The sequence below is a fragment of the Pteropus medius genome, unplaced genomic scaffold (genome assembly GCF_902729225.1).
Source record: "Pteropus medius unplaced genomic scaffold, Ma_sr-lr_union100, whole genome shotgun sequence".
Lineage (NCBI taxonomy): Eukaryota > Metazoa > Chordata > Mammalia > Chiroptera > Pteropodidae > Pteropus > Pteropus medius.
Window position 1 is genome coordinate 3,731 of NW_024343950.1, and position 13,266 is coordinate 16,996.

Sequence of the window (13,266 nt, forward strand, 5' to 3'; positions counted from 1 at the left end):
CAGGAGCTAGTGGGATCCCGACCATTAACCCACCTGGTGACAGAAGAAACGTGCTCATTAGTTTCCTCAAATTCAACTTCACCTGGCGTTCGAGTCTAAACATCTTTGATCAGGGGTATGAAAAGAGGTGGAATCCAGGTAAGAGCGGGAAATATTCAAATCTCAGTGTTTGCTCCACCCAGAAATAGGCACCAATTTTACAGCAATTAGCATGCCTATGACGGCTGTCAGCAAGGGGGAACGGCAAGGGGAAATTAGGATAGAAGCAACTCCCCCATATTAAGTGCGAGACTCAGAATACCTTAGTTCTTCTAGAATACGAAACAAGAAATTGATAAACCTATGTTTACTCCTTACCTATCTTACACCAAATACGAAAATAAGAAAAGAAAGAACTCTCCATATCGAGCCGTATCTCTGCTGGGTCCTTTGAAAGCCGACCCTTGTCCCCAAACCCATATTCAGTCCTAGTGAAGAAGGGCCCGGTTGGGACCCTGCAGTAGAGGACACACAGCATCCCAGGCTCCGCTTTTCCGTGCACTGTAGCTTAACAATAGATTGTCCCCCTGGCTTCACACATAGCTTGAAAAGTACCCTGCCATACAAAGTTTCCCTGGAACGAACGATTAATAACTTTGTCCTTACTAATCACAATCCTTCGGATGTAGCGTGCTTTCCAGACTACTCCCATCTTTATTCTGGGGTTGCTGATGGCACTGGAGGACCACGTTGCAAGAGGGGTGGCTCCATGAAGCATGACAGGCCTCAGAACTCCCACGCAGCCCCTGAATAATGCCCAGATTTTCCATTAAATACCCTGAGGTGGACGGGGAAAATGTGGCAGGATGGATACAGAATAGCTCACAGATTGTGTGTTCTTGGAGGGTGAATAACCCCTTCAAGGGGTTTTACTGTTATTTGAAAGCTCTGTTTACGTAGTTGCAGGACACCAACGGTCGGGACTTTCTTAAACGTTTTACTAAAGAAAGGGTTGGTGTGGCGTTGTGACTATCGACTAGGGCCTGTCCACGTAGTAATCTGTGATCCGATCACCTTGTGAGGTTAATTTCCATAGAACCTTTTTTCCCTCCCACTTGCGTAGGGGCCAGTGGAGACCTGCAGGCGATTTCTCTAACCCAGTTCTAGCATGTGTGTTAGGGGAAGACGGGGTGCCTGGGGGATGGGGGAGTGGAGACTTGGAGGTAGTTTCTCCATTCCAGTACAAGGCCAGTATGTGAGGGCATAAGGGGCACTGACAAATATGGGAGGAGCGACCTGAAGGCTAATTGTCCACGTAAACATTGAGAAAAAAAATTGCCTAATAAGAAGGGTTCCTGGTGCTTACCTGGGCTCAAATTTTAAAAAAGAGCCTAGCAGCCATTTCTATCAAGGGGTACTTCATGTAAACATCTCTGGGGGACCTGTTCTGAACTCCCACACCTTCATTTTAAAATGACTGCCACAAGAAGGATAAGATTATCTAAAAGAAGAGTTGAAGCTAAACTACTTCTGGCAGGTGAAATAAATTAAGTTTACCTGTGAACATAGCTAATGTTTCCTCTTAATTTTTGTGAAAAGGCATTTACGATTTGTAGTTGTCCTTGGCGAGGGAGCCTTGGAGCCACAGAAGCAGTTCGTGCTTTCAAAAACAGTCTAGACCTTCATTTTCTTCTTTAGCATATTATTCTAAAACGGTATTAAATTATTCACTTAACCGAAGTGACAAAGCAAAACTTTGGTTCTTAGGATTGAGGAAATTATCTCTTAAGTCATCGAGCACTTGATTAAGACGGAAAACTATTTTAAGAAAGCAGTCTTTGATTTCTAGACAGAAAACTTTTCATAATATCTTATCTGGAGCAGAAGGATGCGGGAAAACTTTGTCCTTCTAAAGAAAGAATAACTCAACTCTGCTTCTACAAAAGTTTTCTCTTGATATTTAAATTTTTCCTTGGTGAAATTTATTCCAATCTCATTCAACTTAACTGTCTATAAAATTTCCTCTCACAAGATGTCACCTCACAAACCCCCTACAACACTCCTTCTCACAGATTTTTTTTCCGGTTTTCCTCGTTCCCATTCTACAAGAACCAGCCTTACATTAGGACAAAGTTAATCTCCTTTCCCTCTAAAGGTTTAAGGAAGAGCGCGAAACCTCCAAATCTCTTTGTTCACACAAGACTCAACACGATTAGCATATCAATGGAAGGAGCTGTTAGCCTGGGGGAAAGCAGGCTAGAATTAAGGTAGAAGCAATTCCCATTACATTTAGACCAATACGCTCTAATATCTTTAATTCCTCTGTACTATGAAGCAAAAAATAGACACACTTACATTCAGTACTCTTCACCCTCACTACCTGACACCACGAAATTAAAATAAAAAAAGAAGAATTTTCCACACCAAGCTGGTCCCTCTCCTGGGTCCTCTAAAGACTGACACCCCCTATTGTCACCCCTCAGCAATTCTGGGACACAAAGCTTCTCCTCACCTTTTCTCCCCATGTCTGTCCAAGGAGCAGCTCCGAGGGCTGCAGAAGTACAGCAATTGCCTCAGCACAGTGGAGCCACCTCGAGAAGCTTCGTGGGATTCCTGAAAAGGTGAAGCCCTGTCTGCGTGCACGAGAAGCCACCTGCTCTACGTGGGTTTCCGCTGGGTCAAGCAGAAATGCAAGGGTTCCATGGGGGTCTGTGACCTGAGTAACCCAACCTTAAATGCACACAGCCTGAAGACCAGACACTACTAGTGCAGGCTGGCCCTGCGCTAAATAAGTCCGCACTGATTGGCGGATGGACCCAGGACCCGCCCCTTGGCTCCTCCCCATTGAATCTCAGCACCTCCATGCACTCCCAGGTCCTCACCTCCCACTGGCGGACTGATCCAAACCACTGCCCCGTTTAGCCTAAGCCCTTTTGATAGGATATTTGAAGGCCGTGCTCTGCATTTCCTTGCAGGTCCACCCCATCCTTTCTCCTCGTTGACTTCTGCTTGCACCCACACACCCCTGGAGCTCAACCCCATTTTTTCTCCTCTGCAGCCATCACTGTAAATAACAAAAACCCTAACCATAATGCTAAACTAATGTAGGGAAGTGGCAAGAGAATTAAAATGTTAAATCGAGCTACATTCGGAGACTACAATATGCTCATCAGCTCTGTGGTCAGGCCATGAGGGTACCTGCAGAACAAAGGAAGACTTCTGCTGGAATTGCTAACAACCCATTTCCCATACCTGTAAAGGGGAAACAGGAAAAACAGAGCCTTTAAGTGTCTGCCCTACACAAAATAAAATCATTCATTCCCTGTGTCTAAAACATAGATAACCTGTGGATGAATGGCTGGGAACTGCCAGCAGGCTTTTCACACTACATACTCTTATCCTTTCTCACTGTTTGCCCAGAGCAAAGGAAATGGATAAATAAAGTCTTTAAACTGTAACTCACAGGAAATAAAGAATGATATATAAACTGGAATTCCTCATAATACATGGAGCTTTTTCCTTGTCTTTGCTATTTCTAGTCTTTGCTTTTCCCCTTTTTATAATAAACTTTCCTGTTGACTCTAACTATGGTACCTATGTTGAATTCTTTCTACACTTTCCACCAAAGAACCTACTCTTCTCTCAGAGGGGAGGGGTTGTCTCCGCCCACTCGGGGAAATTTGCCCTGTCCTGCCTCAAACTATAACCATAATGCATTACCCATAAATGATATCCATAAACCATAACCAACATGACATATCTAGAAACCCTAAATGTAATCCGTAATCTATCACGAAAAACAGTAAACTACACATAACCATAAACGGTAACCGTAAACTATAACCAAACTATAACGCATAACCTGAACCCCTAACTCAGCCCCAAACTTCATCCCAGCCCCAACCCTTATCTTAGCCCTCTAAACCATTAACATTTTAGATATAGAACTTCCTACAAAATTTTAAAAAAAAGGTATTAGAGCAAGTAAACAATTTTGGCAGAGTTACAGGACTAAATATCAATAAACCACAATCTGTTTTACTCATATGTGAGCAAGGAATAATCTTGAGAAGAATTTAAGTAAATAATCACATTTTAAATAATGTCACTGTTTTGAAATGTTTTGAAATGGATTTAATCAAACTGCAGGATTCGTACACTGAAAATTGAAGCCTTCTCATGGTAATGGAAAGAATTAACACTGTTTAGATGGCAATAGTACATAGCTGATGCACAGATTCGATATGATTCCTATGAAAATTCAGAGGTCTTTGGGGAAAATGTACGGGCTGATCCACTTATGTAAAATTTCAAGGGACCCCAAAGAGCTGCAACAGTCCTCAAAAAGAAAATCAAAGTTAGAGGCTCATATTTCCTAATTTTAATTCTTAATAGAAAGCAACAGTGATTAAAACATTGTGACACTGGCATAAAGAGATACAGATAGATCAATGAAACTGAATGGAAAGCCCAGAAATAAACCCATCCATCAACAGTCAATTGATTTTTGATAAGGGCAGACATTACAATGGCTAAAAAAGGGTCTTTTCAAAGATGGAGCCAGGCGAGTGGCCATCCACATGAAGAGAAATGAAATGGGATCCTAACCTCACGTTACATGCAAAAATTAATTCAAAATAAATAAACGGCTTAAATAGACGAGGTAAAATTATAAACTCTCAAAGAAAACGGAGATAAATTTTCATGACCACAAATTTACCAATGCTTTCTTAGAACAGACACCAAACACAAACAACTAAAGAAGAAATAGATAAATTGGATTTCCTCAAAATGAAAACCTTATGTGCATCAAAAGAAGCTACCCAGAAAGTGAAAAGACAGGCTACAGAATGGAAGAAAATAGTTGCACATTATATCTCACATAAGAGTCTGTTATCCAGAATAAAGAACTTTTAAAAGTCATTGACAAAAAGACAAACAGGAGAATTTTAAAATGGACAAGTGATTTGATTACACCCTTCTCCAGAGAAGACATACGATTTGACCAACAGACATGCGAAAAGATGTTAAACATTATCAGTCGTGATGGAAATGCCAATTAAAACTACAATGTGATACAGCTTCACTCACACTAGAATGGTTGTAATTAAGAACACCAAAAATAACAAACATTGGCAATGATATAGAAAAATTGGAACCCTTAGATGTTGCTCGTGCAGGTGTAAAACTATGAATGACCATCACTTAATTTAAATAACAAAACTTTAAAAGTTTCAGCTCACCAAAGACACCTAGAAAAACTTTTAAACGTACATGTACAAATAACTATTGCTAAATAGTTTACCTAAAAATCTTTATTAGTGTCTATTTTATTATAAAACTATGAGATTGCAAACCCAATTGTTATCTTGATTTTTCTTGCTACTTTGTATATCAAGCTATTTTCTTTATATACTTTGTAACACAGCTAAATTAAACTGATTTTTGTAGACCCAGCTAAAACATATATAGTTTATGTTAATAACTTTCAAAAACATTCTATGTAATCGAACCAAACTTAACCAAGCTTTAACATCAAATATTGTCTCTGATCATATGATCCTGAAATGCATTTGAGTTTGTTTCTATTTTCTTTCTTAATTTATATCAGCATTTAATTCCTTTAAGCCAATCAAATAGTACAAACTAGTAATAGAAGTCAGAGACAAAAACATCCTACCACACGTGATACAGACAAACACAAAAGTTTCACAAATAGAGATCAAAACGTAGACAGAATTACTAATAATTGTAGAGAACACCCTGATGTCTTACCTGTGAAATGGCCACTTGTCATGAGAGTTCTATAAAACGTTTTCCGATGGAGAGTTTCTCCAATTCAAAGAATCCACAGTCTGACCATTAATGGCAAGAATTTAATAGCGACTCAAAGCAATAAACCTTTTTACAGCTTAACTAAAGAAGCCAAAGGCTTTCTATTTTTATGGTATTTCCTTTGTATGTCGAATGACAAAAAAAGACATTGAAAAAAATGACCATCTCTAGAAGAAAAGTTTCCATAAACAAAACGAGGAATTGCTAAGTCCAAGTGACGAGCTGAACAGGTAGTGCAAGGACATTGCCTCCCCCTCCAGGATATGGCTCTGGAAATTTTTCCTTTCTTCAGACATCCCCGTTTTAGCCCTACCTGAGGTAATAAGCCAAAAACGGCCGTTTCCAGCCTAGATGCCATCTTTGGCCAAAGCAAAACTTTTGGCTAATTATAATATCATTATCATCTCAACCGCATTGCAAGTACTGCAGCTCCCATTGTGCACCTGACACTAACACAGTTCTGGAAACATCATATGAGAAAGAAAAGGCAGGAAACCAAGTTCCCCACCTGTTGGGAGGAGACAATAAGGCCAAGTCAGCACCACAATTTTCCAAGGTCTCCCTCCAGGGAGAACAAAAAGTTCATAACCAGCCATCTTGACGAGACTTTCCCCCTCTTCCTCTCTCTCCCCACCCCTTCCTCCCTCTTCCTCTCTCAAGTTAAGCCTGCACTCTACCTCCTCAAGTGAGCACTTTAACATTAATAAAACTCATGCTTTCCTGCTTGCTGTTCATCTTGCCTTTGGATTCTTTCTTGTGGAATTAAGCGAGAATCTGGTCACGGGACCCACAAGACCTCCAGCTGTTCATCTTGCCCTGGAATTCTTTCTCGCGGAATAAGATGAGAATCTTTCCGGCGACACAGGTTATAGCTTCACAAGCATTTTTTCATGACAGTCTTAGATGAGAGGAAAAAGACTCGTGGCACTTCTAAATTCTACCAAAGACCACAGAAATAGATCAAGAAGGCTGACAGGGTAAACGAAAATAATGTTTATTTCTGCCAGTGGAAGACCATGATATCTCAGCTACAGAAGTTTCCAGGAGCTAGCGGTAAGCCAGCCATTAATTTTCCTGACACCATAACAAGATGGAAGTTTTGTAGTTTTCTGAAATCCGTCTTAAGTGCACAGAAAGAGGCAGAACCTGGGACCTAAGGAAGACTACAAAATCATCAAACCCCTTCCTTCACGCAGAACTATCCAGACAATTAGCATATCTGTGGAAGGAGCTGTTAGCCTGGGGAAGATGCAGGCTGGAATTAAGGTAGAAGTAATTCTCTCTGTTATATGTAGAGTAATAGACCAAATAGCTTTAGTTCCTCTATAACATGAAGCAAAAAAACAGATACACGCATGTTCAGTACTCCTCACCCTCACTATGCTACATCACAGACTTAAAAATAAATAATTTTCCTCACCGAGCCACGTCCTCTACTGTGTCATGTGAAGACAGACAGCACCTCTCTCCACACTTGGCACTCCTGTCCAGATTTGGGACATTTGGATTTGGGACGCTTCTCCTCACTTTCTCTTTTCAACAGGTCCGTGGTGCAGCTCCCAGGAGCTGCTGAGATACAAGGACTGCCTCACACAATGGCGCCACTGGAAGCCTCAAGAAGCTTCTTCTGGCTTTCCGAAAACGCAGTGCATACACAATGTGTGGGCTCACACTAGATCTGATGAGTGTGATTGGTGAATCACCCCAGGACCAACCCCTTAGCTCCTCATCACCGGCTCTCAACACTACCCTCAACCTCACACTGGCCCCACCCTCCAATACTCGTATCTTGCGCCTTTTCCAGGCCAAGCGGCCGATAGCTAATGGTGAGAAAGCGCGGATTAGACCCACGTTGTGCCGGCTGCGTGCCTGGGAGGAATACTCCGGCACAAGGACAACCAGTCTGTCCCCAGTCCTCCCCCCGGCCCAGGATTTTGTTCAGCCGCAGGTGTTAGAGACATCCTTCATGACCTGGCTTTGGAAAATAGGGTTTTTCTAGCGTAAGCTTTTATTGTAGAACACTTAGCAGAATTGTGTACATAGGTTAACCCAAATTACTTAATAATTTTTGATAACTAAATCAGGCTTTTAAACATAATTGATATAAAAGTATAAGAATGTTAAAGATGCTTATAAGTCATTTTCAGAACGTCTATAGTTGCTCCTGTGCCAAATCACACTCTTCTAATTAAGCTTGCTGCATTTCAAAATACGAGTGAGTGAGAGAAATGTGAATTTATTCCTCATGGCATTTTGTTTTCTCTTATGCTTAATTATAGGGTCCCCTTGACTTAGCAACACGTAATTCAAAAATCGTTAGTGGGGAACCACAGGCAGTGCCTGAAGAGGTGTCATGGTGGACCACTGCCGGAGAGTAGGACCATCATGAAAAGTTATTCTCTGCTCCCACCTATTGGACATTTTGATAACAGCAGCCTAGTGTATGTCATCATTAAGTTATTCTCTGCTGCCATCTCGTGGGCATCTCTTGAATAACACCCCAGTTACGTCGTCATGAAAAGTTATGCTTTGCTGCCATGTTGGGCATCTCGGGAAGAGGATCTGAATGTAGGTAATCATGAATATTTATTGTTTGCCTCCATCTCATGTGCATCTTGGGAATAACACCAGAATTCATGTAACAAGAAATTATTCTCTTCTGCCATCTGTTGTTCATTCTGGGAATAACACCCGAGTATATGTCATCATGAAAAGTTATTTCTGCTGCCATCTCACGCGCATACCGAGAATAACACCCAAGTGTATGTCATCATGAAAAGGCATTTTTTGCTGTTATCTTGTATGCAGCTCAAATATAACATCCGAAAAAATAAAAACATCCGAGTGTATGTCATAAAAAGTTATTCACTAGTATCATTTTGTTGGCTTCTCCCGAATAACACTTGAGTTTATTCTCTACTGCCATCTCATGTGTATCTTAGGAGTAAAAATGCATGTATGTCATGAAATGTTATTCTCTGCTGAAATCTCATTGGGATTTCAGGGACAATAGCAGAATGTATGTCAGAAAAAATTATTCTCTGCTTCTGTCTTGTGTGCATTTTGGGAAGATACCGGTGTGTACATCACTATGAATACTTATTTTCTACTGCCACCTCGTGGGCATTTCGAAAATAACACTCACATGTAGGTCATCATAAAATTTTGTTTTATGATATAGTGTGCATCTTGTAAATAACACAGAACGTAAGTTATAAAGAGTTATTCTCTGCTGCCATCCAGTGGGCATTTTGGGTTTAACAATCAGATGTTTCTCATTATGAATATTCATTCTCTGCTGCAGTCGAGCGGGCTTTTTGGGATTAATACCACAGTGCATGTCATGAAAAGATATTTCTGCTGTTACTTCATGTGCATTTTACAAATAACACCAAAGATTATGTCGTCATTAAATTTGTTTGTCTGCTGCCTTTTAGTATGCATCTTTGGAAAAACAAGGAGTGTATGTTGTGAAAAAATTATTTCCTGCTGCCATCATGTAGGCTTTTTGAAAATAACAAGCAAGCGTATGTCATTGTAAAAATTTATTTTCTGGTCACATTCGGTGGGCATTTTGGGATGTGTATTTCATCATGAAAATTTGTTTTTTGCTCCATCCTGATGCATCTTGGGAATTACACCAGAATGTTATTTAAAAAGTTATTCTCTGCTGCCATCTGGTTAGCATTTTGGGAAAACATCCTAGGAGCTGTATTCATGAACTATCACTCTAAGCTGCCATCTGATGGGCACCACACAGCATGTCATAAAATATTATTTTTGTTGCTATTTCGTATGCATTCTGAAAATAATCCCAAGGGTATAACATTATGAAAAGTTTGTCATTTTTATGTGCATTTGGGGAAAAATACAGGAGTGCATGTCATGAAGAGCTTCTCTGCTCTCATTTCATGGGCATTTTGGAAATAACACCCACATGTATGTTCATGACTACTCATTCTCTGCTGCCATCTGGTTGGCATTTTTGGAAGAACCAAAACACATAGAATAAAGAATTATTTTGTTGTTATATCATGTGCATTCTGAAAATAATACCTAAGGGCATGTGTTATGAAAAGTTGCTGTCCGCTGTCATTTAGTGTGCATCTAGAGAAAAATGCAAAAATGCATGTCATGAAAAATTGTTCTCTGCTGCCAGCTCGTGGGAATTTTGAAAATAAGAAGCAAGTGTATGCCATTATAAAACTTTATTTTCTGCCGCCGTTCTGTGGGCAATTTGGAAACGACACCCCAGTGTATGCCATCATGAAAATATATTTTCCTCACTCATCTACTGTGCATCTTGAAATAACACCAGTGTGTAAGTAATTAAATGTTATTTTCTGCTGTCCTCTGGTGGACATTTGAGGAATAACACTTTACTGTTTGTCATCATGAATATTTATCCTCTGCTGCCATGCAGTGGGCATTTTGGGAATAACACCCGAGTGTACGGCATCATGAAATTTTATTTTCTGCCCTCATCTACTGTGAATCTTGTAAATAATATCAGAGCGTAAGTTAAAAAAAAGTTATTTTGTGCTGCTATCTTTTTTGTGTTTAGGGAAGAAAACCAAGTGTATGCTTAAAAATTTCTTTTCTGCTGCCATCTTGTGGGAATTTTAGGAATAACATTTTAAATATTTGTTCTGTCCTGCTATCTGGTCTGTATTTTGTGAGTAGCACCTAAGTACACGTCTTGAAAACTTATTTCTGCTGCTATCTCATGTGCGTTTTAAAAATATCACTAAGGGTCTTTCCTTATGAAAAGTTTTCTTTGCCACCATTTTGTGAACGTCTTAGGAATAGCACAGGTTGCAAGTCATGAAAATTATACTCTTCTGCCATCTCATGGGCAATTTGAAAACAATACATTTGTTTATGTCATAAATTTTTTTCTGCTGCTACCTCATGTGCATTTAAAAAAAAACACCCCAGGGTATGTCGTTATAAATTTTTTCTCTGCTGCCATTTCGTGTGAATCTGAGGAATAAAACAGAAGCGCAAGTCATGCAAAATTTTTCTCTGCTGCCATCTCGTGGACAATTTTGAGGATAGCACCAGAGTTTAGGTCACGAAATATTATTCGTTATCCTCTGCTGCCATCTGGTGGGCAATTTGGGGAATAGCACTAGAGCGTAGGTCATGAAATGTTATTCGTTATCCTCTGCTACCATCTCGTGTTCATTTTCGGAATAACACTTGAATAGAGGTCATCAAGTGCAGGTCAATATGAATATTCATTCTCTGCTACCATCTATTCGGCAATTTTGGGAATAGCACCAGAGTTATATCATGAAGTATTATTTGTCATCCTCTGCTGTCATCTCGTGTGCATTTTGGGAATAGCACCAGAGTTTAAGTCATTAGAATATTATTCTTTCTCTCACGCCATCTGGTGGCTAACTTTGGGAATAGCACCAGAGTTTAGGTCATGAAATTTTATTTGTTATCCTCTACTGCCATGTCGTGTGCATTTTGGGAATAACACCTTAACATAGGTTATCAAGTGCAGGTCGTTATGAAAATTCATTCTCTGCTGCCATCTGGTGGGCAATTTGGAAATAACATGACAGTGCTGCTCATAAAGTGATTTCTGCCTCTTTTTCATGTTCATTTTGAAAATAACACCCAGGGCATGTCATTATGAAAATTTTTTTCTCTGCTGCCATCACGTGGGTATTTTGAAAATAACACCCAAGTGTATGTCATCATTAAAAGTTATTTCCTGCTGCCATCTGGTGGACATTTAGGGAATAAAACGTGGTGTAGGTCACCGTAAATATTCATTATCTGCCTTCATCTATTGTGCATCTCGAGAATAACACGAGTGTAATAAAATTTATTTCGGCTGCCATCTGGAGGACATTTTGGAACTAATACCTGAGTGTTTGTTATGAATACTCATCTGCCGGCATATGGTGAGCATTTTCGGAATAAATCACAGCGCATGTCATAAATTGTAGTTTTGTTGCTATATCATGTGCTTTCTGAAAATAAACTCTGTGGAATGTCATTATGAAAAATTTTCTGATTCCTTTCGTGTGCGTCTTATGAAAAACAGGAGTGCTTGTCATGAAGTAATTCTCTGCTGTAGTCTTATGGGCAATTTGAAAATAGTATCCTGTTGTAGATCATCTTGAATACTTATTCCACGCTGCCATCTGGTTGTCATATTGGGAATAACACCATAGCACATAGAAACAGTTATTTCTTTTGTTATCTCATACAATTAGAAAATGACACCTAAGGACATTTGGTCAAACAAAGTTCTTGTACATGGACATCTCGTGTGTATCTCGGGATAAACAGAAAAGTCCTTGTCATGAGAATTTATTCTCTGCTGCCGTCTGGTGAAAAATAATAGGCAAGTGTCCGTTAATATAAAAAGTTATTTGCTGCTGCCATCTGCTCAGCATTTCGGGGATAACACAGGAGTGCACGTCTTGAAAAGTTATTTCTGCTACTATTATGTGCATTTAAAAAATGACTCCCTAGGGTATGGTTTTTTTTTTCCTGCCATTTTGTGTGAATCTTGGGAATAACACAGCAGTGTATGTCTTGAAAAATTCTTCTCTGCTGCCATCTCGTGGATATTGTAAAAATAACAGCAGTGTATTTCATAAAAAACTTTTTTGTGCTGCAATCCTGTGGGCATTTTGAGAATAACAGAGTGTAGAGCATCATAAAAATTAATTTTCTGCTGCCATCAAGTGTATATTTTATTAATAACACCAGAGTGGTCATGAGTATTCATTCTCTACTGCTATACGGTGGCCATATAGGATCTATGTTATCAAAAAACTTGACACTCTACTGCCATCTGGTGGGCTTTTTGGAAATAACAGCAGTGCATCTCATGAACAGGTATTTCTGCTGCTATCATATGCATTTCAAATTAGCACCCATGTATATGTAATCATAAAAATTTACTTTATGCTGCGGTGCAGGCGCGGACGTCTCTGGCGCCCAGGAGGCCAGGCTCGAGCTCTTGGGGTGGCAGGTGACAACCTGTCCCCTCTACGGCCATACCATCCATAACGCGCCCGATCTCCTCTGATCTTGGAAGCTAAGCAGAGTCAGGCCTGCTTAGTACTTGGATGGAAGACCGCCTGGGAATACCGGGTGCTGTAGGCTTTGCCGTCCCCTCCTTTTGCCGCCCTCCAGCCAGGGTGCCCCTGGACACCCCCGGGCCCTGCTCGCTCACTCGCTCTCTGTCTGTCTCAAGGGTCCCGGGCAGGCGCCCGAGCCAAGGGCTTCTCCAACGGCCGCGTGCCCCGCGCCCTCGCTTGCCTTCACCTGCTCTCCTGCAGCCAGCCCTGGGCTGTTTTTCCTCTCTCCGCTCCGGGCCCTTCCCTTCTTAGGCTCCGCGGGGCCGAGCCCCAAGGACCGCCGTCTCTGACACACGATGGGAGTGCTCTCGCATGCCCGGGATGCGGGACTCTCCACCCC

The 13,266-nt window shown here is 40.7% G+C and overlaps 1 pseudogene; it reads left to right on the forward strand.

Annotated features, from left to right (window-relative positions):
* Positions 1–12,832: 12,832 nt before the first annotated feature.
* LOC120607088 (uncharacterized) lies at positions 12,833–12,951 on the forward strand (annotated as a pseudogene).
* The last annotated feature ends 315 nt before the right edge of the window (positions 12,952–13,266 follow it).